Source organism: Melanerpes formicivorus, unplaced genomic scaffold (genome assembly GCF_026170545.1).
Source record: "Melanerpes formicivorus ecotype bairdi unplaced genomic scaffold, bMelFor1.0.p_v2 SCAF_115, whole genome shotgun sequence".
In the NCBI taxonomy this organism is placed as follows: Eukaryota; Metazoa; Chordata; class Aves; order Piciformes; family Picidae; genus Melanerpes; species Melanerpes formicivorus.
In genome coordinates, this window is record NW_027142467.1 from 730,327 (window position 1) to 757,228 (window position 26,902).

The 26,902-nt window shown below is 60.3% G+C and overlaps 1 protein-coding gene across 7 annotated transcripts in view; it reads right to left on the bottom strand.

Moving 5' to 3' along the window:
* Nucleotides 1-26,690, bottom strand: part of CHD6 (chromodomain helicase DNA binding protein 6) — a 99,888-nt gene extending 73,198 nt beyond the window's left edge. For all 7 annotated transcript variants that reach the window (XM_068167300.1, XM_068167303.1, XM_068167299.1 and 4 more), the window contains exon 1: nucleotides 26,453-26,690. The gene's annotated coding sequence lies outside the window, so the exon portion shown is untranslated. The remainder of the gene's footprint in view (nucleotides 1-26,452) is intronic.
* Nucleotides 26,691-26,902: the final 212 nt, after the last annotated feature.

The following is a 26,902-nucleotide window of genomic DNA, read 5'->3' on the forward strand; positions in this document are numbered from 1 at the left end:
GGAGCTCTGGGACACCAAGCCCAGCCCACTGTGGGGGGCAGGGATGGAGCAGGTCTGTCACACCAGGGGGAGGCAGTGCTGGGACTGCATTTCAGCACTGCCAGTACTGAAGGGGCTCCAGGAAGGCTGCAGAGGGACTGTTCCCAAAGGCCTGCAGGGACAGACCCAGGGGCAATGGCTTCAGAGCAGAGCTCAGCAGATTGAGCTTGGATGTGAGGAACAAGTTCTGCCCCAGGAGGCTGCTGGAACACTGCAGCAGGCTGCCCAGGGAGGTGGTTGAGGCTCCATCCCTGGAGCTATTCCAGGTGAGGCTGGAGAGGGCCCTGGGCAGCCTGCTCCAGGGGAGGATGTCCCTGCTGGGGGCAGGGCTGGGACTGGATGAGCTGTGGAGCTCCCTTCCAGCCCAGAGCTCTCTGTGGCTGTGTGATCCCCAGGGACTGTGTAGCACAAAGCCATCACACAGCCTGCCCCTGAGGGGGACTCACAAGGCTGTGCCTGCTGGGCAGACACTGCCATGGCCCAGGGCCCCTGGCCTGGCAGGAGGGGAGGAGGCTGCTGGCACAAGCCCAGTGCCTCCCCACACACTGCACCTGCCACTGCCCCCCCTCAGAAGGTGCAGGCTCTCTGCTCAGCACAGTGGGCAGGCAGCAGGCTGTGGCTGCTGTGGGGCTGGGCTCCAGCAAAGCCTTTGGCACTGTCCCACAGCAGCCTCCTGGGGAAGCTGCTCATGGCTGGGCTGGGGGCACACTGCCCTGGCTTGGGAGCTGCCTGGGGGCCAGGCCCAAGGGGGGTGGGAATGGAGTGGATGCAGGAGGTGGCTGGGCACAGGTGGCACAGGGGCACAGGTGGCACAGGGGGGGATCCCAGGGCCCAGGGCTGGGGCCAGCTCTCTCTAACAGCTTTGTCCATGACCTGGACTAGAGGGTGAAGACTCCCTCCAGATGTTTGCAGGTGACACCGAGTTGTGTGGCAGTGCTGATCTGCTGGAGGGACCTGGCCAGGCTGGATCCATCAGCTGAGGCCAAGGGCTGGGTCCTGCACTTGGGCCACAACCACCCCAGGAAGGCTCCAGGCTTGGGGCACAGGGGCTGGAAACTGCCCAGCAGAAAGGGCCCTGGGGGTGCTGGGTGCCAGCAGCTGGAGGTGAGCCAGGGGGTGCCCAGGTGGCCAAGAAGGCCTCCAGCAGCCTGGCCTGGAGCAGCCCTGGGGTGGGCAGCAGGAGCAGGGAGGTGATCATGGCCCTGTGCTGGGCACTGGGGAGGCCACAGCTTGAGGCCTGGGGGCAGCTTTGGGCCTCTCACTCCAAGAAGGACACTGAAGGAATGGAGTGGGCCCAGACATAAGTCCTGCGAGCAGCTGAGGGAGCTGGGGGGGCTCAGTCTGCAGGGGGCTGAGGGAGAGCTCCTTGCTCCCCACCTGAGAGGAGGCTGCAGGCAGGTGGGGGCTGGGCTCTGCTCCCTGCTCTCAGGTGGGAGAAGGAGAAGAAATGTCCTGGAATTGTGCCAGGGGAGGGTCAGGCTGGAGAGCAGGGAAAGTTTCTTTGCTGGAGAGTGGTCAGGGCCTGGCAGAGGCTGCCCAGGGAGGTGGTGGAGTCCCCATGGCTGGAGGGGCTCCAGGGATGTGTGGCCATGGCTCCTGGGGCAGGCTTTGGTGCCCACGGTGGGGCTGGGCTGAAGGTTGGCCTGGGTGATCTGAGAGGGCTTTGCCACCCCAAACAACCCTGTGATGGTGTGAGCAGCTGAAAAGCCATCTGTGAGACAAGGCAGCCCTGTGCCCTCCCCCCCAGGGCAGCCCTGTGCCCTCCCCCCCAGAGTGCAGCCCTGTGCCCTCCCCCCCAGGGCAGCCCTGTGCCCTTCCCCCCCAGGGCAGCCCTGTGCCCTCCCCCCCCAGAGCAGCCCTGTGCCCTCCCCCCCCAGAGTGCAGCCCTGTGCCCTCCCCCCCAGGGCAGCCCTGTGCCCTCCCCCCAGAGTGCAGCCCTGTGCCCTCCCCCCCCAGGCAGCCCTGTGCCCTTCCCCCAGAGTGCAGCCCTGTGCCCTCCCCCCAGAGTGCAGCCCTGTGCCCTCCCCCCCAGGGCAGCCCTGTGCCCTTCCCCCCCAGAGTGCAGCCCTGTGCCCTCCCCCCCAGGCAGCCCTGTGCCCTTCCCCCAGAGTGCAGCCCTGTGCCCTCCCCCCAGAGTGCAGCCCTGTGCCCTCCCCCCCGGGGCAGCCCTGTGCCTGCTGCAGGAGCCAGGCCAGGCCAGGCCCTCCCCTGTGTGCAGCTGCTGCCCCCAGCCCCCCCCAGGAGCAGGAGCAGGAGCAGGAGCTCAGCACAGCAGAGCCAGGAGGTGTCCTGCAGCAGCACATGGCAGGGGCAGGTACCCAGTGCCCAGCACCCAGCTGGCTTCAGCCCTGGGCAGGGCAGAGCCTGGTGTGAAGCTGCCAGGCAGGGTAGGGCCTCCCCAGCAGGACTGACAGCAGCTCCCCAGGCCCCTGCCCTGCCCTGCAGCACCTCCCTGTCACTGCTCTAGAGCCCCACAGAGCCCCCAGGCGCCCTGGCTGTGGCTGGCAGCAGTGCTCACTGCCCCACTGCTGGGGGCAGGACATCCAGCAGCCCAACTGCCACAGGACACCAAAGGATTCCCAGCCTGTGGCTTGCAGAAGCAGCTGCAGAGCCTGCCTGGGAGGGGCAATGAAGGAGCAGCCTTCCAGGAGCAGCCTTGGGCCAGCACAGCTCCCAGCTGCCCTCCCACAGCCCAGGGCACCCCCAGGGCCATCCCCCCAGGCAGCCCCCAGGCTGAGAGGCAGCTTCTGGCCAGGTTTGCCAACTTGGAAGACAACAAAGCCTCCAGCAATGCTCTCTAAGATGAGTTTCACTTGCAGGCTGCACAGCCCTGGCAGCACAGCAGGCAGCATCCTGCCCTTCAGCCTGCCTGGGACAATGCCTGCTGCAGCACAGGCCTGCAGCACCCAGCAGAGCACCCAGTGCAGCAGCCAGGGGGGTATAGAACTCCCAGGCACCACCCAGCCCCCACAGCTGCCTGCCAAACCTAGCAGAGCTTGGTAGTGCTGGAGAGTAACTACCTCCTTGTAGTGAGCAGCCTGGGGTGCTGCTGGCAGGCCCTGGGGGGCTGCCTCACTCCTCATGGAACCACAGAGAGCTCTGGGCTGGAAGGGAGCTCCACAGCTCACCCAGTCCCAGCCCTGCCCCCAGCAGGGACATCCTCCCCTGGAGCAGGCTGCCCAGAGCCCTCTCCAGCCTCACCTGGAATAGCTCCAGGGATGGAGCCTCAGCCACCTCCCTGGGCAGCCTGCTGCAGTGTTCCAGAAGCCTCCTGGGGCAGAACTTGTTCCTCACATCCAAGCTCAATCTGCTCTGAAGCCATTGCCCCTGGTGCTGTCCCTGCAGGCCTTTGGGAACAGTCCCTCTGCAGCCTTCCTGGAGCCCCTTCAGTACAGGCAGCAGCTCTAAGGTCTCCCTGGAGCCTTCTCCTCTCCAGGCTGGACACCCCCAGCCCCCTCAGCCTGGCCTTGCAGCAGAGCTGCTCCAACCCTCCATGATTTCTGTGGCCACCAGGTCCATGTCCTCCCTGTACTGAGAGCTCCAGAGCTGGATGCAGTGCTCCAGGGGAGGTCTCCCCAGAGGATTGTCAGAACCACCTCCCTGGAGCTGCTGGCCACACATCTTTTGGTGCAGCCCAGGATGCCTTTGGCCTTCCAGCTCACCCTGGGAGCTGCAGGTCCTGAGTCAGCAGGGCCAAGGCTGTGCACACAGGACAGAAGCAGAGCACCCCCAGGGCAGTGCTGCAGTGGGCAGCTGGCTGGCTCTGTGCTGCTGTGTGCTCCTTCCAGCCAGCCCCAACCCAGGGCCCTGCCTGGGGCCAGCTGTTAGCTCCCCCAGCAGCTCAGGGAGCTGCCCAGGGAGGGCAAGCACTGACTGCTGCCTGGGAGCACTGTGGGCTGGGGCAGAGCAAGGGTAGGGGAGCCCAGAGGCAGCCACCTGGCCCAGCAGCAGTCTGCAGCTCTTGCTTTCCCAAGGAAAGGATTTCAAAGAGAGCCCAAACCTCAAACCTGTATTTTTGAGGCAATTTTCCAGCCTGAGAGGCTGCAGTTCCACCCCAGGACCATGCAGATCTTGCCCCAGAGGCATGCTGCTGACACCTCCCACCCCAGCCTGCAGCAGCTCCCAGACCAGGGGCACACAGCACTGCTGGGCACCGAGGGGCAGCCTGGGTCAGAGCTGGTAGCCCTCACCACAGGCACCCAGCAACCTGCTCTTGGCTCCTTTCCACTCAAGCCTTTGCAGGTCAGAGCAGCTGTTCCACACCCCACTGACCAGCAGCTCTCTTTGGGGTGCTCAGAGGCCCTGGCTGTGCCCCAGCACCACCTCACACCTCAAGAGGATACTGACAGGACACCAGAGGAGGCACTCAGAGGCCTGATGCTGCTGCAGTGGAGGCTGCACAAGCACTGCTACCTGACCTCCTGTAGGCAGCTGCTCCACAGAAGCCTTGCCCACCACTGCTGCACACCAGCAGCAAGGCCAGAGGCCAAATCCAAAGCTGGGGAGCTCAGGCTGCCTGTGCTGGCAAGCACAGTGCCAGGCTCTGAGAGGGAAGGAGGAAGAGGCCAGGGGCAGTGAGGTCAGGCTGCCAGCCCCCCTCTGACTGCTCCCCTGGGAAAGAGCAGGGCTCTGATGGGAGGAAAATCAAACTGCAGACATTTGCATCCAACACTGGGAGGCAGCAGGGCAGGAAGCCCAGCTCAGCCCAGGGAGCTGGAGCAGGGGCTGGATGGCCAGGCTGGGCAGGGGGGCTGGCAAAGCACTGCCACAGTGGGAGCTGCTGTGACACCTCACCTGGGAGAGGACTCCTCTGGGAGCCTTGCCTGGGGCTCAGATGTAGAACTAAGACTGGGCAGTTCTGGAGGTGCTGGGAAGGGCTCCCTAGAAGCAGCTGGGGGCTGCTCAAACAGCTGGGCTGGCAGAAGCACCCCAGGAGAAGGTCCCTGTGCTATGGTCAGCCAGAAGATTAGGGCTGGGATAATGCTGAGACAAAGTCCAGAGCTCAGCTGGATTGGGGTTGGAGAGGGGCTGCAAGAGCAGCTGGCAGCTGCCAAGCAGCCTGGGCTGGGAGGAGCCACTGCCCCAGGCCACGGGGACCAGGCTGCTCCTGGAGTCCCAGGGGCAGGGCTGAGAGAACCCAGAGGTGCAGCAGGGCAAGGGAGGCCTGAGCAAAGCAGGGGCTGGGAGGGGCCTCACCTGGGAGAAAGCTTTCAGGGGGGAAATGGCTGGGGCTGGGCCAAGGCTCAGCTGGAAAGCCAGGGCTAGGGAGTGAGGCAAGGCTGAGCCTCCTGCAGGGCTGGGGAGGGGCTGCCTGGGTGCGCAGGGCTCGGAAGCCTTCCCTACAGCCCGGCTGGAAGGGAGCTCCTGGGGCTGGGCTGAGAGCAAATGGTACCCTGAGCTCCAGGGGGGCTGGGGAGCAGCTGCCAAGAGACACCTTTCCCTGGGACATGGCTGCTTTAGGGCAAGCAAGGGTTGGGGTTAGGAGAGAGCCTGGTGCCACTGCCAGAGCCAAGCTGGGGAGGTGAGCAGGGGCTGGTAAGGGTCCTGGGCTGAGGGAAACCTTTGGCGTGGACAGAAAGCTTCGGTCTCTCTTCCCTACAGCTCTTCACAAGCAGTCAGGGTTGAGAGAGCTTCCAGCTGAGCCTGGGCTGGCTGTTTTCATCTGGCTGGTGGCTGTGGGGCCTGGTCTGCTGCCTGCAGCAAAAGCAGAGAGAAAGGCAGGGCCAGGGGAGCCTGGAGCTGCAGCTGGGCTGGGGAGGGGCTGCAGGTGATCTCTTGTACAGCAGGTCTTGTCACAAGGCCCAGCTCCACAATTTGAGTTAGGGCAGTTCTGATGGCAAGGGAAGGCCTGGAATGCAGCTGGAGCCTGGGGCTGAGAGGGACCTTTGGAGCTCAGCAGCCTCCTCCACAGCCTCCCCCAAACCAAGAGCTAGGGCTGAGCACAAGCCCAGAGATGCAGCCAGAGAGGGGCTGCCAAAAGGAAACAGCCAGGAGCCCTGGGCTAGGAGAAGCCTCTGGACTGCAGCCTGGCTTCGGGGCCACAACTACCAGCTCCAAGGAAATGAAGGCCAGGGACAGCACTGCAGGAGGAGAGCTGCACTGGAGCAGGGCTGGGAGGCAGCTGCCAGCTGCTTGAGATGGGAGAATCTGTGCCCATGGAATGCCTGGGGGTCCTTGTCTGAGGCTCAGCAGAATGAGGACTGGACCTGAGAGAAAGACTTCTCCAGTACAGCAGCACAGAGGCAGCCCCAGGCTGCTGCCTGCCCTCACTGGGGGGCAGTGGGAGCAGGGCACACTGACAGCAGCTGTGGGACTCCAATGGTGGTTTCATAGTTTCATAGTTTCATTCAGGGTTGGAAGGGACCACAAGGATCATCCAGTTCCAGCCCCCCTGCCATGGGCAGGGACACCCCACACTAGATCAGGCTGCCCAGAGCCTCAGCCAGCCTGGGCTTAAACACCTCCAGGGACAGGGCCCCAACCACCTCCCTGGACAACCCATTCCAGGGCTTCACCACTCTCATGGGGAAGAACTTCCTCCTCACCTCCAGCCTGAATCTCCCCACCTCCAGCTTCATTCCATCCCCCCTAGTCCTATCACTGCCTGAGATCCTGAGCAGTCCCTCCCCAGCCTTCCTGTAGCCCCCTTCAGATACTGGAAGGCCACAATGAGGTCACCTGGGAGCCTTCTCTTCTGCAGACTGAACAGCCTTAACTCCTTCAGTCTGTCCTCACAGCAGAGCAGCTCCAGCCCTCTGATCATCCTCCTGGCCCTGCTCTGGACACCTTCCAGCACCTCCACATCCCTCTTGCAATAGGGGCTCTAGAACTGGACACAGTACTCCAGGTGGGGTCTCACCAGGGCTGAGCAGAGGGGGAGAATCACCTCCCTTGCCCTGCTGGCCACACTTCTCCTGCTGCAGCCCAGGATCTGATTGGCTTTGCGGGCTGCAAGTGCACACTGAGAGCTCCTGGTGAGCTTTTTGTCCACCAGCACCCCCAAGTCTCTCTCCTGCCCTGCTGAGCCTGGCTCAATCTCCACAAGGCCAGGCAAAAGATCCATTTTTGCATCCTCCTGTAACCTCTTCCTCAAAAGCATCCACTCCTGCTGGAACCTTACAGAGAAGCCAGCCTGAGGCTCTGTGAGACACTGAGAGCCAGGCAAGGATTGCCTGTGCAGAGGAGCTCTAGCACAGGACACCAGCACCAGCCCAGACTGACCTACACTGCAGTGGAGCTCGGGAGAACAAGCTCCAGCCAGCCTGGCCCACCAGCCTGGTGCTCCCCACAGCCAGCCAGCTGAAAGCAGCCTGGGAGAGCAAGCAGAGGAGGTGCCCACAGGTTACACATGCCAAGAACAGGCACCAAGAGGGTCTGCACCATCCCTGCTGGCTCCCTGCTTGCCCTCCAGCAGACTCTGCAGGTGGCCTCTCCCATCTGCTGCTCCACTCGATTGTGCAGTGCAGCCCTCCAGAAAGCCTAGGGCCAGCTCCCAGGGCCCAGGACCAGGGCAGTGGGGCAGGGGGATGAAGCTGTTGGTCAGCTGTGGTCCCCTCACAAGGAGGACACTCAGAAGCTGAAGCATGTCCAAAGGGCAGCAAAGCTGCAAGGCTCTCTCTCTCACAGCCTGTGAGGAGCAGCTGAGGGACTGTGAGAGTCTAATAAGTTTGTCTCTCTCTATGTGAGTCAACAAAGATAAAGTGATAGCAGAGCCACTGGAAAGAAGGTGGAAAGAATCCTGTCCACCAATCCTGGATGCAAATCAGCTTGTGATTGCATCGTGATAACACGGGACTACAACAATGGACCCAAGGACCCAGCCATCACACCTTTAGGGCAAGATAATCACCACCTGTTTCCTGAGCCTTGTCTGGATGGAGACAGGGTAGACGGAGATTCCCCCCTCCTCCAGCCAGGGTCTTGCCCAAACACACAGATTTCCTGCCACTGGAATTCCTGAGGGACAATATTTGACTACATACCTAAGGACTAAAAAACCGTATAAAAGACTTGAGCAACTGCTGGTTTGTAGAGAGAAACAGAGGAGAGAAACAGAGGAGAAAAACGGGGAGAAAAACGGAGATGAAGGAAAACACAGGAGCCGGGCCAGGCCGCTGAGAAGAGAAAGCCGGGACGATGCTGCTCCGGAGGAAAGAAGCTGCCCGGAGGACCACAGCTCCAGCCAAGCCTCAGCATCCTTTCTCTACAGACCCAGGCTGCCCAGAGGAGCCTCAGCACTGTTCCTGTATCAACCCAACATCTCCCCAGAGGACCACAGCTGTTCTCCAGCAAAAGCCTCACCACGGTTTCTCTACAAACCCAACATCTCCTGCAGCACCTTTCCTCCACAGACTTTATCTTGGGGGGGATGAGGGGTGTGGTAATATAATTCCTTTCCTCTTCTATCTCTCGTCCCTCTCTCTCTCTCTCTTTTCTCCCTTTCCCTTCTTATGTCCACTTTCTCTATTTTCTCCCTCTTCCTTTCTTATGTCCACTTTCTTTATGTAATAAATAGTCTAGCTGTTGATACTTTGGCCTCGTTTGTGCCTTTAATTTCACAACACGGGAATATTTAAAAGAACTGTGTCTCTGGACCGAGACATCTAATGTCTCCGGACCTTGACAGGGACCCAGAGCTGTTCAGCCTGGAGGAGGCTGAGGGAGACCTCATTGCCCTCTGCAGCTCCCTGAGAGGAGGTTGGACTGAGGTGGGGGTTGGGCTCTGCTCCCTAGTGTCAGGTGACAGAAGAGGAACAGGCCTCAGGTTGTGCTGGGGAGGCTTAGACTGGACATGAGGAACAGTTTCTTCCCTGGAATAGCTGCTGGCAGCTGGCACAGACTGCCCATGGAAGTGGTGGAGCCTCCACCCCTGAAGGGATTTCAGAGATGTGCAGACATGGTGCTTAGGGAGGTGCTTTAGTCTTAGGTTTATGCTTGGACTTGATGATCTTAGAGGTCTTATCTAACCTGACATGATCACAAAACCAAGACATGACCTAGGGCTGCTCCTGTCTTTCCCCCCTGGGGCTACAGCAAGCCTTGCCTCAGCCCATCCCTCTCCCCAGCTCCTGCACCTGCCCCTCAGGTACCCACACAAGCACTACCAAGGATGGGCCCCAGGATGGCTTCAGACTGCAAAGCAGAGCCTCTTGAGTGCAGGCTGCATTCCCCCAGGGCAGCCCTTCACAGCTGGCCCTCTGAGCATGCTGCACAGCCAGAGGCTCCAGCAGCCCTCAGCCAGGGCCAGGCCAAGCACTGCAGGAAGAAAGTTTTATTCATGGCCTTTATCCCAGGAGCAGCTTTCATTTCCTGCAGGGAAATCACCTCTGCAGCATGGGGAGGACAGCAGGAGGCAGCAGCTCTGAATGCAGTCCTGCTTTTGCGGTGCCTTCACTGCCCAGCTCTGCTCCCCTGGATCCTACCTTCGAGCCCTGCCCTCTCTTCTCTGCCTGTGGTGCACCCAGACCCCCACCCCACGGCACAGCTGCAGCTGGAGGTGGCTGAGGCCAGCCCAGCCCCAGCACACAGGCAGCAGGCAGGCAGCAGAGCTGGCCTGGGCAGGTGTGAGCACAGCCTTGCCCAGCCCCAGGGCCTGGCCACAGGCTTGTCCCCAGCAGCCAAAGGGCCACAGACCCAGACAAAGCAGAGGCCTCAGCCTCTGCAGACACTGATGGCATGTGCCCAAGAAGGTTCCTTGCTCAGCACAGATGAGCTTTTTTTCCCTTTATTAGAGCACATCCTGCAGGCCAGGTCCACACTCAGCTGCCAGAGAGGGGCAGGTGGCTTCCTGCTTCAAAGGGGAGCAAGGCAGATGTTATCTGTAGCAATGAGCTGCAGCCAGGAAACAATACCTGCACTTCAAATGAAAATCAGCACCCAGCTGGTGTCCTTAGGGAGCCCAGATCCTCTTCAGACAGCTGAACAAAAGGGGCATGTGGCCTTCTCCAAGGGGAGAAGGAGGGAGCTGGATTCACAGAGCAAGCAGCGCTCACAGGCAAGGGGCACCCCCAGGCACATGAGGGCACATCCCCCCCTGTGCCAGACACTGGCAACAGCACACTCAGAAAGCTGCACTGCTCTTCTGCACCTTCTGAGGAGAGATTCTGCACCAGAGCCCCTCAGAGCTGCCTCAGCACAGAGCAGAGCCAGGCATCAGGAGCAGCCCCTTGTGAGCTGCCATGTGCATGGCCACAGCCATGACTAACAGTCACAGACACAAGGAAGTCACTGAGCACTCTGCATGTGCACAGCACACCTCCACCAAGCAACCAACATCCAGCTGCATTTGCTTCTCAGCAGGTCCCTGGGACACTCAGGTCCCAGGTCAGAAGACACACACCCCTCCCCCCCCGGCAAAGCAAAGCCTTGCACCGTGGCCCAGGCCTGGCCCCGCTCCAGCAGCTCCTCCCGGTGCAAGGCAGGAGCACACTGCCAGCCCTGCAGGCTCCCAGCACTGCCTGGCAGCCTGTGGAGCTGGGCTGGGCTCCACAGCTCACCAGGAGCTGCCCCAGCACTGAGAGCAGCACTGTGCCCTGCTCTCCCTACACTGCAGCCTGGCAGATGACCTCACTGTGGTTCCAAGGCACTCAAGAGCAGGGCCCCAGGCTCCAGGCTGGGGGGGCTCTGCTTCATCCAAGCCAGAGGAGTACCCCAGAGCAGCTCAGCTGGCTCCACACAGCTCACTCATGCTCCAAAACAGCTGGCCCTCTCCCCACTGGAGGTGCACCCTCTCTGGGCTGAGTCTGCCTGCCAGGCCTGCTCCCTGCAGCCCAGGCACCACGCTCCTGGCCCAGGCTCCAGAGGGGTGACAAGGACAAGGTCTCACTGCAAGCAGGCATTAAGAAGTGTCCAACCTCCACCTGTCAGCAGACCTTACAGATGAACAGTGCAAGCCTCTCTCAGCTCCTCAGTGTCAAGTGGCCTTTCCCTCTCTCTCCTACAGATGTGACTACAGAAAGGGTCCCTTGCAAATACAGATCCCAAGCAGGCCCAGCACTGTGCAGCCCCAAAGGCCAGGCAGGAAGGCAGGCAGGTAAGGAAGAGAGAATTGTGCAGCCATGCCATGAGCCTACTGGCTTTCAGACAGACAGGCCTGCTCTGCTGAACACCTCACAAAGGCTGTGTCTGCTCAGGGCCTGGGCACAGCTTGAAGGGATTAGTCTGAGGTACAGGGTCAAAGCCTGCTGCCCAGGCCAGCAGCAAGCCAGGCTCACAGAGTACAGCTGGATGCTCAGCACATCCTTGCTGCTCTGGCACCAGAAGATGAGCTACTCTGCCCTGAGAAAGACTGGCAGAGGTCAACATGCAGGCAGATGAGAAGCTCCAGACCTGTCCAGAGCAGAAGCCAGCACTCCCAGCAGCACAGAGCTGCAGGCAGCACCCACAGACACAGCACAAAGGGCCTGCTCAGCCCTTCCAGATAGAAGGCACCAGCAAAAGGTGCAGGCAGAGAGACAACCAAGAGCTTTCATCAGCCTGTCTCACAAGTGAAGGGGGTTCTGGGCTGGCAGGGACCCCCCTGCTGCCCCACACAAGCTGCAGAAGCAGCTGCTCGAGGGGCAGAGGAGCTGCTCCAGCCCTGCCAGCCCAAGAGCTGCTCTGCTGTCACCATGGCAGCAGCCCCTGGCTCAAACACCATGGAGCAGTGTCTCCTGCCTGACAAGAAACCTCCAGCCCTGAGGACAGGGAAGGGTAATCAGGAGCCCTTCCCAGCAGGCAGAGATGACACCAAGCCAAGTCAGGCACTATGTGAAAGCCTCCAGGCCTGAGCAGAGCTGAGGCATTAGTGCTGCTGCTCCAGCAGGAGCTCCCAGAGCCCTGCTACTTGGCACTGGTCAGAGGCAGAGAACAGCATCAGCATCTCGTGCCATGCCCCCTCCCACAGCCTGGTGAGCCTCCTGCATCAGCACACCGACCAGAAGTGTGTCAGGCCAAGCTGAATCAGTGTGCTGGGGGACAGGACCAGCCTTGGCAAGCAAGCACAGCTCACTCCCAGAGGAGCAAGGGTGCCTGTGTCTGCCTGAAGACAGCTGGGGGAAAGCAGCACTTTCCATTGCTTGCCAAGAGGTTTGTGAAACTGCCCTGAGCCTGCTGCCTTCATCACCAGGAGCACAAGAGTAGCAGGTGACAGGCCAGGACTGATAGGCTCTGGCAGGCTCTCCCAGGCAAGCTGGAGCAGAGACACTTGGGGCCTCGCAGCACCTGCCCATCAGGGTGGCCTCCAGAGCACTCTCCCCTCTCTGCAGCTTTCCTGCTGGCAAGGCAGGCAGCAAGCCCCAGAATAACCTAACAGGGCCCAGGCAGCAGCCACCCTCCCTGCCTGAGGTGAGCAGCAGGAGGCCTGAGCCATGCTCCTCTCCGGTGCACCAAACAGCAGAGGCAGAGACATCTGCAGCCCCCTGGTGCTGCTCGGCTCTCGCTACCTGATCAGCTGCCGTTTGCAGGCAGGGCTGCACAGACACGTCTCAGCCGGCAGAGCTACCAGAGCCTGAAGCCCGAGCGTCTGTGCTGCAATCCAGGGGGACTCAGGCAGCCACATTCCTGTGGGCTGCACGGGGAAGAGAAGGGGCTCTGCAGAGCCGGAGCCCTGCCACTGATGCTGAGAGGTGGTCCTGCTCACTCGGGGAGATGCGGGCAGGGGAGACGAGCGCTGACAAGGCAGCCGCCCGCAAAGCAGCGAAGGGGCAGAGCTGGGGGAGGGGGAAGGAGAAAACCCGCACAAGAGCGACACTTCTCCGCCTGGCTCCTCCCAGCCAGCTCTCGGCGAGCCGAAGGGAGGAGGGCTGCGTGGTCCAGCGAAGCCTCCTCCGCCGGGCGAAGCAGCCGGAGGCTCCCGGCACGGCACCGGCATCCCGAGCCCCTGCCCCCAGCCGCCCGTCCGCAGGCTGGCAGGAGAGCAGCCCCGAGCCCGGCTCCCGCCACAGCCTCCGCGGCAGGATGGCCTCCGCGGCAGGACGGCCTCCGCGGCAGGATGGCCTCCGCGGCAGGATGGCCTCCGCAGCTGCTCCTGCAGCCGCACGGGAGGCCAGGCTGCGGCTGCCGTTGTGCCCGGGGGCTCCGGGCACGCAAGCAGCCCGGCAGCAGCCGAGCCCCAGCGGCAGCCGAGCCCCGGCAGCAGCCCTGCGCAGCCAGCAGCCCATTCCCAGCCTCCCTCCACACAGCCTGCCTCCAGCCCTCCGCCGGGGGCAGAGAATGCAAATCCTGGGCTGCAATTTTTCCGAGTTAAAAATAACGCAGTGGTTTAGTCAGAGGCAGCGGCAGGGGGCTGGGGAGCCCGGGAGCTCCGGCACAGCTTCTGCCTCCCGAGCAGCGGCTACGGAGAGCTGTGTGCACAGGCTGGGGAAACAAGGCTCCCCCAGCACCCCGGCGGCAGAGGCTTGGCTGGGCGGCACAAGGAGCAGCCCCGTGCTCTCTTTCACAACAGCCCTGACCCTCCTGGCCGGCCCCCACCGCCCTCAGCAGGACACACGGCAGGCCCAGGGCACCGAGGCAGAAAGAAGCACACACAGAGCCCAAGACTGGGAGCAAACAGCCCTCGGAGAGGAGCCGGGGTCCTGGGGCAGCTCACACTGACAGCCAGCCCCAAGGAAGTCACAGCTGTGCTCCAGGAGATGCAGGAAGATATTTTCATCTTGGGGGAAAAAAAAAAGGAGGGGGGAAGGGAGGGGAATTAATTCTGTGGGGCCAGAGGAGCTGAGAACAGGAGGACACAGTCTCAGGCTGCGCCAGGGGAGGTTTAGGCTGGAGGTTAGGAGGAAGTTCTACACAGAGAGAGTGATTGCCCATTGGGATGTGCTGCCCAGGGAGGTGGTGGAGTCACCATCTCTGGAGGCGTTCAGGAGGAGACTTGATGGGGTGCTTGGTGCCGTGGGTTAGTTGTTTAGGTGGTGTTGGATGATAGGTTGGACTTGATGATCTTGAAGGTCTCTTCCAACCTCGTCTATTCTATTCTATTCTATTCCATTCCATTCCCTCTGCTGCTAAGCACACCCAGTGCAGGTGGCAATCCTGCCAGCCAAGCCACTGCCAGGACACCCAGCTCCACCAACCCCACAGCCTTGCAACGGGTAGGTGAAAGAGCCACAACCTCCCTGCCACTCGCCCCACGGCGCAAGGGATGCAGCAGCAATGCACAGCATTCCCCTTCCAAAGAGCCTGCTCAGCACCAGCACTTTGCTCCCAGGCCTTCACAGACAAGCTCTCAGCCATGCCAGGCCCCAGGCTGCTGTCCCTGCAGAGAGGATGCTGTGCTGGCACCAGTACAGGGGAGGCCAGGCGGGCTGGAGGCAGCCCCCGGTGCTGCAGCTTCAGTCAGCTGCGCTCGCTGCCTCTCACGGCAAGCTCACGTGGCAAACCCTGCAACAGCTCCTCTTTGGAGAGGTCTCAAACGGAGCTCCCAACCCAAAGCTGGAACCACAACGACCTTCAGCAGTTATTTCAAAGCTGCACAGTGCCACAGGGCTGAGAACAGAGGGCTCCCTTTGACTCCAGCAAGCACGGCAGCAAGCAGGGACCAAGGCACAAGGGGAGGGAAAGCCGCAGGAGGGCTGGAAACGCCCTGGGCTGGCTCAGTGAAGGCACAGCACAGAGCTGTGCCTGGCCAGCCAGCAGGCACACCAAGACGTGGTGCTCCAGCTTGTGGCTGGAGAGGGAAAACAGCTCTGAGCTCACCCTAAAATACTGGTCTCTACTCTCCTGCCTGTGCAGCTCACAGTGAAGGGAGGCACTGCTGCTTGGCAGGGCTGAGGTGGCTGTCAGCAGTGGGGGATGCACCTGGTGCTAGCCTGGCAGCCTTTCCTCCACCACTGCCCTGCTGTGCAAGAGCTGCCAGGAGCCAGCAGGTTTCCCAAGCCTCTGTCTGCTGTCTTCTGATCAGCAGGCCGAGCCCCACTTCAAACAGTTGCTCATAAGCCCCAGGCAGTGGATTTTAATCCTCAGCATCAAGGCAAAAAGCAGAGGGAAAAGAAAACAAATCTCCAGAGCTCACTGCCAAGGCAGAGAAGGGAGGCAGCCCAGGGAGGCAGCCCAGGGAGGCAGCCCAGGGAGGCAGCCCAAGCCTCAGAGCTGGCACCCAGCAGACCCAGGGCCCCCTCAGCAGTGTCGGGTCAAAGACTCATGGATGAGCACACCAGTGTGTGAAGAGGTGCAGCACAGAGGCCTGCAGCAGCTCCCCAGGGTGCCTCCCCACCAGCACAACCTGCCTGCCCTGCCAAGAGCATCACCAGCCCCAGCTGCTGCCACACCAGCAGAGCCCATCCCACTGACCTGCCACTTGCCAGGCCTCTGTTCCTCATTAAACACTAACACTGGTGTGGCATTCCACCCAGGCAACACTAACTCCTTGTCTGCCCACACTTAACAAGCCATTTTTCCAGTGCCAAGCTGTCCTTCCACTCATGCACCAGCCCCAGCAGCAAGTCAACAAGGAAGGACACGTGAACAGGCTGTGCCAGCGGCCACAAAGCCTTCCCCCTTCTCCCATCATGCTCCCAGCACTTGATTCCCTACTCTAAAGTAAGGGGAAAGGCAGTGCTGGCATCCCTGTGCTGCTGGAGAGTCCCAAGGTGCACTGAATACCCACAGAGCCCATGGCAGACTGCCCCTGGCAGAGCTGCCCACAGCTCTCCTCCTGCTCAGGTACTCACTGCGGGCAGGAGGCAGCAGCTCACAGCCTTGCTTCTGCCTGCTGGCCAGAGGGACAGCTTCACACAGCTGCAAAAACAGCTTGCAGGCAACCAAAAAGGTACCTGGTGGGCAACTCCTCTCCCCTAGTCTGGGACTGTACACCTGACCTGCTCCTCCACCAGGCATGGAGCTGTGGCAATGCCAGCAAGGAGCAGGGTGAGCAACCTGGCAGTGCAGGCCTAGAGCCTGCCATGGTGGTAGGCCATGCTCAGCAGAAGTGCAGAGCCAGCCAGCAGTGCAGCAAAACAGTGCTGTGCCTGCAGCATGGAACTAAAGCAGGGCACTGGTAGCTATAAACATGGAGAGTTATCTTGGGACAACAGGACATGCACCTGCATCAACAGCCTCAGGTGACATCAGTAGTGTGACCAATAACCTGTAACTCTCAGGAACCAATGAAGCTCTGCCAGCGATGCTCTCCAAGTTCATGTAAGCTGCAGAAGTTCCCTTGCTAGGCACTTCTACCTTTCCTTTCCTTCACAGTGTCACCAAGGTTGGAAGAGACCTCAAAGATCATCGAGTCCAACCTGGCACCACAGACCTCATGACTAGACCATGGCACCAAGTGCCACATCCAATCCCCTCTTGAACACCTCCAGGGATGTGACTCCACCACCTCCCTGGGCAGCACATCCCAATGTGAAGAACTTTCTCCTCACCTCCAGCCTAAACCTCCCCTGGCGCAGCTTGAGACTGTGTCCTCTTGTTCTGGTGCTGGGTGCCTGGGAGAAGAGACCAACCCTTTCCTGGCTACAACCTCCCTTCAGGGAGTTGCAAAGAGCAATGAGGTCACCCCTGAGCCTCCTCCTCTCCAGGCTTCACCTTGCTGTGCTGTGCTCACACCACAGGCCTGCAATCCTGGGGCAATACTCGATCACATTGGTCAGCTGGATCGATTCCCCTCTCTGTCGTCTATCTGGAGCCTCGTGTGCCAGGGAAGTGTGTGCTGTGCCAAGGGGACTGTGCAGAGCCTCAGGGCAGTGACAACACAGCCCTGGATCCACTTTAGATGGAAATGGGCAAAGCAGCTCTGAGGACACACTCTTGTGCTGGAAGCAGGCTTCCTTCTCTGAAGTGCCTGCCTGCTATCCCTGCACAGAAATGGACCTGTGGGCACAGCTCCTCCTGGACCTCCAGACCAGTGGTCATGAGGAGAGAGACTGCCCAGTAATGTAAGAAGAGTCTCTTGTGAATTGCTGGAGCTGGGAGAGCACAGGGGCTGCTGCCAGCTGCTTCAGAGCCTTCCTGCAGCAGGGCAAACAGCTCAGCTGCTCTCCAGCCCTCAAGAGCCATAGAGAGGTCTCAGGAGGAACCAGCACTCTGCACACTCCACACATTTTCCTGCTGCCTTTTACTGCTCAGACACAAGCACTTGGAACTTCACTTGGGCAGCTAAGTCCATCCTCAGGGTCACCAGCCCTGTAAAGATGCCACCAGGCACACAATTTAGCCCACAACACCTTCAGAATGAAAGGTGTGCAAGAGGCAGCTCAACTGGCAGACCTTGACTGCTGACTAATTCCAAGCACCTTTTATGAAGCTACTGCTAGAGAGCCACACACAGGAGAACACCAAAGTCAAGCTATCCCCAGGCCAAGGAATGAGATGGCATTCCTGGAAGCACAGATCTCCTCTTGCTGTTGTCAATATCCTGCACAGTAAACCCAAGCTGCCAGGAAACAGTTTTGCCCCGCTGCAGACAGCTCCTCAGAGGCAATCAGAGCCCTCTGTGGTCCTGTTTCCAACTGCAGAATGGGGATAAAAAGCAGCCCTCAGAGCAGAGGGCTCCAGAGCCAGAGCAGGGCTGCTCACAGGATGGAGCAGCACTTGGAACACACCTCCAGACTGGGCAGTAGGCACATCTGACACCCAGAGCAGCTTTCCAGCTGGGATGGCACAGCAGCAGTCACAGCTCAGAAGGGTGATGAAGACCCCGCTGCAGAGTCCTGCTGCAGTTAGTTCCTTCAGGCATCTCTGTCACTCTTCAGCAGCTGCAGCTCCCTGCTGCAGCCCTCCGTGCTGCATTCCCTGCTCTCCTGCCAGCCCCCTTGGCAGCTGTCACCTACTGGCTCCAAGTTATTCCCTGTTGCCCTCTTGCAACCACAGCAAAGTGAAAGGGTGGCCCAGGCTGTGTGCCCTCCTGCCAGCCTGCCCCTGCTTCACCCAGCCCACGGGAAGGTGCCCCAGGAAACACATCCAAGCCAGGGGCTGACTGAAACATGGCAAAGCCACTGGCAGCTGGGCTCCAAGAGCACAGCATCTGAAGTGTTTCCAGGACCTCCCAAGCAGGATGGACACCACTGCTTTGCCAAAGGCCTTGGCTGTGTACGAGCAACAGAGCAGGGAGGGGTGCAGAGTGCAGGAGGTGAGCTCAGGCCAGCCCTGCTTTGCCCCGTGGTCACATCTCACAAGCACAGGCACTGAGGGCTGCTCACAAGCTGCATCTCAACGTGTGAGGAGCAGGCAGCTGTCCTTTGGGCTGGGCAGCACTGGCCATCCTGGCCCTTAGGGTCTCAAAAGCCAAGGGACAAAGGAGCCCCAGCTGGGTCTGTGCTCTCTCTCACACAGAGAGGGCTGGAAGGACATTTTGCTACAGTGCTCACTCCCCAGGTGAGCCTCCACCAGCTTACAGAGGTCACTTGCTTGGTGTTCTTGCCTTGTTGGAGTGCAGCTCCTGCACTTGCCCTGTCAGTGCCCCAAACCCAGGCCACCACATCCCGGGAGAGGGCAGCAAGGTTGGCTGCAAGAGCCCTGCCTGTGGCAGTGCCAGGCACCGGGGGAGGCAAGGAAGGTGACATCCCCAACAGCCCCTGCCTGAGCTCACTGTATGCTCAGGGCACCTGCTCTGCCTGCACATGCTGAGAGAAACCAGCAAATCTCAGCCCAAAACAGCAACAGAGAGAAATCTCCTGTTCTGCAGGCCTGAGAACTGGCACACTGAAGCATCAGACCTGCTTCCCAACACGGGGCAAGAGCACCCTGCAGGAACAGCACCTCTGCCCCACAGCCCTCAGGGCCACATCCTTCCAGGAACCTCCAACTCCAGCTGCTCTGCCCTACAAGGGCTGTCACTCCCTCACAGCTACTTCTAGAGTCTTCCTGGTTAGTCTGAGTTTAACTCTCTGGGATACAACTTCTGCACAACCTCAGCTGAAGCTACTCTGAAGAACACTCTCCAGAGTTCAGATGCCCCCTGTAAGGAGACCTTCTCTCCAGGCACCTCAGCCCTTCCCTGCATTTGTGCCTTTTTCATCATCTCAAGAAATGCTTCAGCAGCAGAGGGAGAGTCAAAAGAGAGGGAGCCCAAAAGAAATTCATTGAGTGCTCATGTGTGGATGTCTGAGCATCACCAGCATTAGGTTGGGTTCCCCCTGCAGCTGCAGGCAGCTCTCTGATACCCCAAAGTCCTGCCCAGAAGTAAAATGCTGCTTTGGATAGAGTGCACATGGAGAGCTCATCCCCTCTTGCCCCTCCACAGGGAGCCCTTCAGTCAGAGGCCAGCACAGGGCACTGGAGAGAGCATCAGCCTGGCTGGGCCGGAGCCACTCCTGCAGGGGCTGGGGGCACAGCCCAGCTGCAAACACTGACTGCAGAGCACCACCTCTGCAAGGAGACCTGGGACCTCAGAGCACCCTGAGCCCCTCTGAGCAGCACACAGGCAGAGCTGCCACACACCTCTCCTGCAGACAAGCTGCATTCATTCCAGGTGCTGACACAGCAGACACCCACCATGCCCAGGCCCCTTGGGGCAAACCATCCCCATGGGGTCACTAGGCAGCAGGCAAGCACCAGACCACCAAGACTCTCATCTCTGCTTGCTTGGCAGGCCTAAAGACATCAGCCTCTGTGGGCATGCAGCAAGATGAAGGCCAGACAAGCAAACTGTGGACCCAGCTGCAGAGCACAGGCCCCACAGACCCATGTCTCTACTGCACACACCTCTCACAAGTCCCTGCCAACACGGCTTCCACATCTCCTCTCTCTCCATACCTGCATTAGCTGCTCCTTTTCTCACCCCTTCTTTCAGCAGCCATCTCTGGAGCAGCTAACATGCAACAAGGTCCAGAAATGCACTCTGCTCATGTCAGACATCTCCCTCTGCCAGCTCAGGGCAGCAGAAAGCACAGGAGGTAGAGCTGGACCTAGGAGCACTGACCAGAGCTCCTCAGATCCGGTGTCAGGCTCAGCAGTGACCAGCAGAAAGCAGCACCTGCAGATACCACACCTGCACTCAGAGGGCACTGTGCCCCTCAGCTGTGGGCACACCTGCACCCAGCCCAGCACACCAGCCCTGCAAGCCAGCAGCCTCACCTCACTGCAGGGCTCCTGGCGAGGCCGCTCTTGCTGCAGTGACAACTCCTGGAGTTCAAAGAGCCTGTGCCCACAGTCACCTACTCTCCTTCACCTTCCAGATTCAGCACCCCAGCCCTCACTTTCAAAGCAGAACGTGGGGCTGGCCCAGCTCCTCAACAGCAGTTCCTATTCTCAGGCAGACACTCTCACCCTCTAGAGCACGGAGGCGGAGCACTCGGCATGGCTGGCCCCAGCTCTCCAACCAGTTCTCTGAAGAAATCAGGGTAACCACAAACCTCAGCCCCTTCCCAGCAGGCACAGGCCTTGCCTCAGCCAGCCTCCCCACAGCCCCACAGCCCAGCAAGGAGAGCCTGCAGTGGCAGGGAACCTGCCTTTCTGTATGCACAGCAGCGCATGCCGGGAGAGCTGCGACACCCCGGTGAGGGGCACCCCACGGGGACAGCAAAGATCCCTGAGAGCCAGGGCTCTGCCTGCCCTGAAGCAAGCACCAGAGAAGCATACAAATAAGAGCAGAAGGCTGTGTTCCACACCCCACTGCTCTCCTTCCCAGGCAAGCCAGCACAGGGCACAGCCAGGATGCACCATGCACATATATAGAAGTCATCAAGAGCAAATGGCTCTCTCCTCTCATCCTCATTTCACAGGCACCAAACACTTCAGCTCCACTTTGTCACACCTGCATTTCAAGTTCAAGCAAAGCAGATGAAACATTCAGGGTTAAAGGTGCTCCATGCAAAAGACCTAGAGAAGCCAAGGCAGTGGCTCATGCAAAAATAGCACTCTCACAGCATGTCTACAGAGAAGCACCAGTGTTTATTCCTGTATCTGGGGCTGCCTTTCATTCTGCCTGGATGCACAGATGTAACAAGGCATCAATGCTGCCCAAAGGACCCAGACTTGCCCTACCCACACCTCAAAGAGGTGAAAGTCCCCACTCATTTTGCATCACCCTTGTTCCTGCATGTGGCACACCAGCACACAAGGCTGGAATTCACCTTCAAAGGTAGCCACTGAGCAGAAGTTAACGTGTGAAATGAAACCCAGAAAGGACATAAACCAACTCAGGACAGAGCAGAGGCCTGGTCCTGTGTGGCGGCTGCTAAGTTGAGGGCCTGGTTCTGAACTCCTGGCAAAAGCCATGCTGCCTGGGGAAGGGTGGGGGTCTCGTCCCTGGGGGGTTTCAGCAGCCCTCAGGGCAGGAGGTGCTGCAGTTGCTGTTCCCTGCCCCTGGCAGCAGAGCAGCTACAAGCGCTTTGTGCTTCCCCCCCCAGCGCTGGGCCCGGGGGGCTCTCCACACGCTCATGTTCCTGTGTGACACTTGCTTCAGGACCACCCAAGACACCCAACAGAGCCATCCTGCCCCTCCACTGCCTGCCTGTCCCTCCCCTGCCAACATGCACGTTGGTAGGGACATGCAGCCGACTCACAGGGCTGGGTTAGCATCAGCCTGACCCCAGATGCTGCCTCCTTTCACTCCGAGGCAAAGCAGGGCTCCAGAGACCCCATGGTTCTATAACCATGGTTAGGGGACACACAAACTCTTCAAAGCCATGCTTCCTAGTGTAAACTTTCACTGCTTCCAGCAAAATCTTCCCAGAAGGAAGCAAGGAGTTACCTGCACTTCAGCCCAGACCTCCCATAACAACTGAGCCAAAAGGCAGAAAGAGCCAGACCAGTGTCAAGACAGCTTCAGGTCTAAACTTCATCTCAACAGTCAAAGCACAGTTTAAAACAAACCAGACCCAACCCAAAGCCCCAGGAAAGCCCCAAAACAACCAAGCAGCTCACACAGTGCCTGTACTTGTGCAACATCAGGGCTGCACAAAGCTAGGGCTGCTAGAGAGGTGCTGGGAATGCCTCCCTCAGAGGCACAGGGAAACCAGGGCACCACACACCCCCCTTGGCCAGGCCAATGCCTCCCCATCGTGGCAAGACCCACACCCAGTGCAGCCCTGCAAGCACATCTCCAGTGCCCAGGTGAACAACAGAGGGCCTGGGACTTGGTTGCTAAAGGTCTCACTTTCCTTCCTGGACTGGAGAGTGCTGTGCTCCTGGCAGAGCAGGATTTGTACTCACTGCATGCTGGGAATTCCCTGGAGACAACGGGCTACAGCACAGAAACCCTTTAACCTCCAGCCAGTTCCTCCTCCACAGGGGGAAGGTTCTTGTACAAAGGACAGGTCAAGTGCTCTGCTGACCTTCTCCATGCCAACAGGACCAAGGCTCCTGCTCCCCTCCGAGCACCGGGCCCAAGGGCAGTGTAGGGCAGGAGCCCTGCTTCCAGGTACCAGACTTTCAGCTGACATCCCAAGGAGCCAAGAGTGCTCAGGCTCAGGCACCACCTTTCCCCAGGTATCTGTGAGGGACCTGCCTCAAACACCACAGCCCAGCCACAGCACCCCAAGTCCATTCTACTTCTTAGGCTGACTGGACACATCCAACATCCCAACACCCCAAATCAGTGGCCACACACGGCAGCTCGCTGGGCTGCACACCAGATTTTCCCATATAAGGGAAAGTTGGAGCATTGTCCTATCACACGGAAAACACTGCACCAGCCCCCGAGATTAGCAACCTCCACACCTCCCCTGCCGGCGCCGGCACCCGCGGCAGCACATCCTTCCCTTCTGCTGGCAGCTCGGTCACCTCGCCCCGGCTCTGCCGCTCCGGCCGCGGCTCGCTGGGGGCTGTCCGGGACCAGCAGTGCCCAGCACAGAATGCTGCAACACGAGGGGCCCTGCCCTTCCTTGGGAGATTTTGGTCCCACCACGCTGCCAACGCAGCCCCGGCACCACCAGCAGCCCCAGGGGGAAGTGACCTCTGCTTCCATGGCATGGCAGGGTGCAGAGGGCTCCCTACACAAACCCTGCGTGCTGCCAGCGCTCTGCCCGCAGCAAGTGCCGCTGCTCACCTGCACACAGACCGTCTGCCCTGGCCACCGCTTGTGCCCCCACCAACAGCTCTGCCTCTGCCCTCACAGGGCAGGGTGAAATCGCCAACACCAGAGACTGACTCCACTGTCCCCAGCAGGAGGCTGGGGATGAGAGGAGAAACATTTGCACTGCTATGTACAAGACCAACCCCCCCAGCTCTCCCAGCTGCCCCCGAAGCCCAGTCAGACATCCAGCACTGTGCTTGCCAGTGTTCCTTTAAGACCATTTCAGAGAGGCCTCCCTAGGCATGCCTGCTTCCCAGGCCCAACACACCAAGTCCACACTCCTGCAGCAAGGGCTGCACAGCAGTGCAAGGCTGATCAATCCTCCCCCCTCCCCACAAGGCAGGCTTCTGCTCGCCGACGTGCACAGTACCAGCTCTTACCTCTGCAAGCCCCGGACAGGCCAGCACACCCCAGCTCCATGCACAGAACAAGTGCCTGCTCTGCCAGCAGAGCTCTCAACATCCCACAAACAAGTGCACCTGCTTGTGCAAACTCCTCTTGAAAGAGCACACAGTGAAACCCTTTGCATCATCCACCTGTAAGAGTTTGTGTCTTTGGAGAAGCTCTTAAGAAAATATGAAAGATCTCTCAAAAAGACTAAACCTTAAACCTTACTGAGGCCACATTTCTAGAGGTGAGGGAAAAGGCAGAGATTTGCCTCTTCTTAAAGAAAGATGGTAAAAAGCAGGCAGGAAAATCAAAAGCCTCCTCCACCAAGCCACCAGAAATCAACAGACCCTGAAAATACCTGCAGCAGCCCCACTGGGGATAACACCCACACACCCAGGGCCAGCTGCTCCAGCGCCAAAAGCTTACACAGAGCCACTCTCCCCCCGTGCCAAAACACAGGACAAGGGAGTGAGAGGTAAACTCAAGCCATATGCCACCAAACCAGACAGCAAGGCTCAGAACAAGGCCACGAGGGACCCCAACACCACCCTCCACAAGATGTGCTGTGCCTGCACTGCAGGCACTCAGAAGCACCACAGGAGCTGCCTGAGTGGCACCAAGCTGCTTTTGAATGTACCCACACCAGCCCAAGCACGGAGCTGCCACTACCCTCTCAGCAAGAGGGAAGGCAGTATTTCTGCTTGAGGGAATGAAACAACAGGTAGACATGAGCAGCTGAGGGGTGGGCTTCAAACTTCACCAAAGTGAAAGCAAACCAAGATCAATCTCTGAGGCATGGCACTGACTTTGGCTTTTATCAGAAGAACAGAACATCCTTCCAGTTCTGCTGCCCAAGGTACTTGCAGACATTTTGACAGGCTGCAGCTCAACCAGCTGTCACGCTTTACAGCTTGAGGCACTGGAGGGACAACATCGATCAGCTTCACTGCTGCATGCTTCCCATCTTCACAGCACAGGAAACTCACAGGACATCCAGCACTGCTGAAGCAGACCTGCAAGTTCAGGCAGCTGGACCCATTCAGAGAGGAAGGGTGGAACTAGCTTTCCAAAAGCAAACAGACAGCAACATTAAGCTTTGTGGCAAAAGAGGAATCAGTCTTCCCCTAAACAACTGGAACCCAGTGGAAACCCTCAGCAAAACCAACCCGACTGGAGGCCAGAAGCCTCAAGAGAAGCAACCTATTTGCTCCAGGAAGAATTTACTCCCAGAGCAAAACCACGCTGTTATTGCTTCATCCTTCAACAGCTGGACCAAAACAACAATTTCCCTGCAAAGCAGCACAGCAAAGCTCCTGCATGGATGAGGTAAACAAAGGGCAAGAAGCAGTAAGGCTTTCCTGTGCCATCATCTGCGTGGGGCCCAGAAGCAACAGCAGCACTTCGCTCAGAGCTCCATGGTCCCTCTCCTCTGGCAACACCCCAATGCAACTGACCCCACACCACTTACAAAGACACAAGCAGCACTGGCTGCCAAACATCTGCACCCCTGCAAGCGAACAAAGGGCTCGGGGTGGACACCTAATAACTACAAACACATCCCTCTTCCCCCAGCAGACCTCTGCCAGGGAGCCTGCACCTCTGAGCAGTTGCTGGGCGATTCCTGCACACACCTACAGGACCCCGTGCTCCACCACAGCGAACGGTCTCCACCCCTCTCCCCTCATTCTCCAATCCCCAAAGCATTTGCTGCGTTTCCCAAGCAGTAGGTAAACAAGGGACAAACCCGAAGTTTGGGCTCAAAACACCCCAGCTCACTGAAGAAATACATCGAGCACTGTTCACAGCGAAATTGCTGAAAAGCTTCATCCCACGAAAGGTGGGCAGCAGACCAAGAAGCAGCAGCAGCTCCCCGTGTGCCGAGGCAGCCTGCCTGGCATCCGCAGTCCCCGACTTTACTGGGAGTTTAGCGTAGTTGTCAGGAAGGCAAATCGCTAAGGAGGGACCCCGCCGCTGCTCCCAGGCAGGGGCACCCGAGGCTGCCATACTAGAGATGCTTCCTCTTCATTTCCCCATATTCCGCTCGCGTGCGGCTCTCTTGCAGCGTTTACCCTACAGACCTCATCGATCAAGCCTAAAATCCACCTCAACGGCCTGCAAAAGTCACGGGGAGAGGGAGGATTCCACCGGGCAAGCAGGAAAGCAGGGCGGGCGCAGGGCTGCGGGGCGCCCGCTGTGATGATGCAGCGCGGACGAGACGCGGCTCCGACGTGCCTGTGATGCTTCTGTTGTGACATGGCTGCAATGTCACAACAGATCCGCGGCGGCTCCGCGCGCAGCAGGCCGGGAGGGACGGACCGGAGACAGGGCCGGGCCCGCCGCCGAGGGAACGACCCTTCCCCCGGAGCCCCCCCGCAGCATCGCCCCGGGTGCCCTTGCTCGGCAGGGGCCGGGCAGCCGCAAACCCGTGCCCCGGGGCCTCCAGCCTGCCAAAGGACTCGCTTCTCCCCCGCCCGCGAAGTTTAAAGACTTAATTATCGATTTTCGTGAACACTGCGGCCGGAGTGACAGCGGAGAGCTGCGCCCCGCGGGCAGGCTGCCGGCAGCCCGCATCACACACAGCGCTGCAGCCGCGCAGCGCGGCGCGGGGCCGGGGGCCTCGCTCCCCCCTTCCTGGCCGGGAGGAGCTTCCGCGCAGCGCCGGGGGAGAGCGCCCCGCCTCCGGCCCCCCGCACGCCCCGGAGCCGCCGCGGCAGCGGGGGGCGAGGCGGCCGGGCCCCGAGCTGCCGGCCCGGCGCCGGCTAGGCGCGGCCTTCCCTGGGCCTGGCGGAGGGGCCGCGGGATCCCCCCCGCCATCGATACCGTCGGCACCCTCCACCCCGCCGGCCCCTAGCCCCGGGACAAGGCCGCGGGAGGAACCCGAGGGGGCGCCACCGCTCCCCCGGCCAGGGCCAGCCCGGCCCCGCGGACGGAGCCATGACAGGGCCAGGGCCACCCCAGCCCCGCCGCCCGCGCCGCCGAGTTCATTCATAGCGCCGCCCCGACGCGGTCCCGCTGCCGCCCCCCCGCCCCGCCGCCGCCCCCGGCCGCGCCGGGCGGGCGAACCCAAAAGTTCGGGGCAGAACTTACCTAAAATGGCTCCTCGGCCGCCCAAATACAAACAGCTATTATTTGGTGAAGTTTAGCCCAGCACCCTGCAAGGACACCCTAACCTCGCCCGGGCACGCCTCCGCTCCGCGCTCATTGGCTGCCCGCCGCCACGCGTCGCCGCTCATTGGTCGGCTGACCCGTCAGCCGCGCAGCGCCCGCGCCAAGCTTGGCTGCAGCGCGCCCGCCGCTCGCTCCATTGTGCTCCTGTTTGCACCGATGAGAGCGCGGCGGCGATTGGCCGCGCCGCCGCCCCCGCGCGCCGCCCCCCGCCGCCGCCCCGCCCGCGCTCTCCACGTCCGCGCCCGCTGCGCGTTCCCCGGATGTGAGCCAGATTTCCCACACACCTTCCCCCGCCCCCGAGCGCGGGGCCCGGGAGCCTGCCCGCGGCGGCCAGCGCGGGGCCTTGCGGGGGGCGGTCCCGCGTGTGCT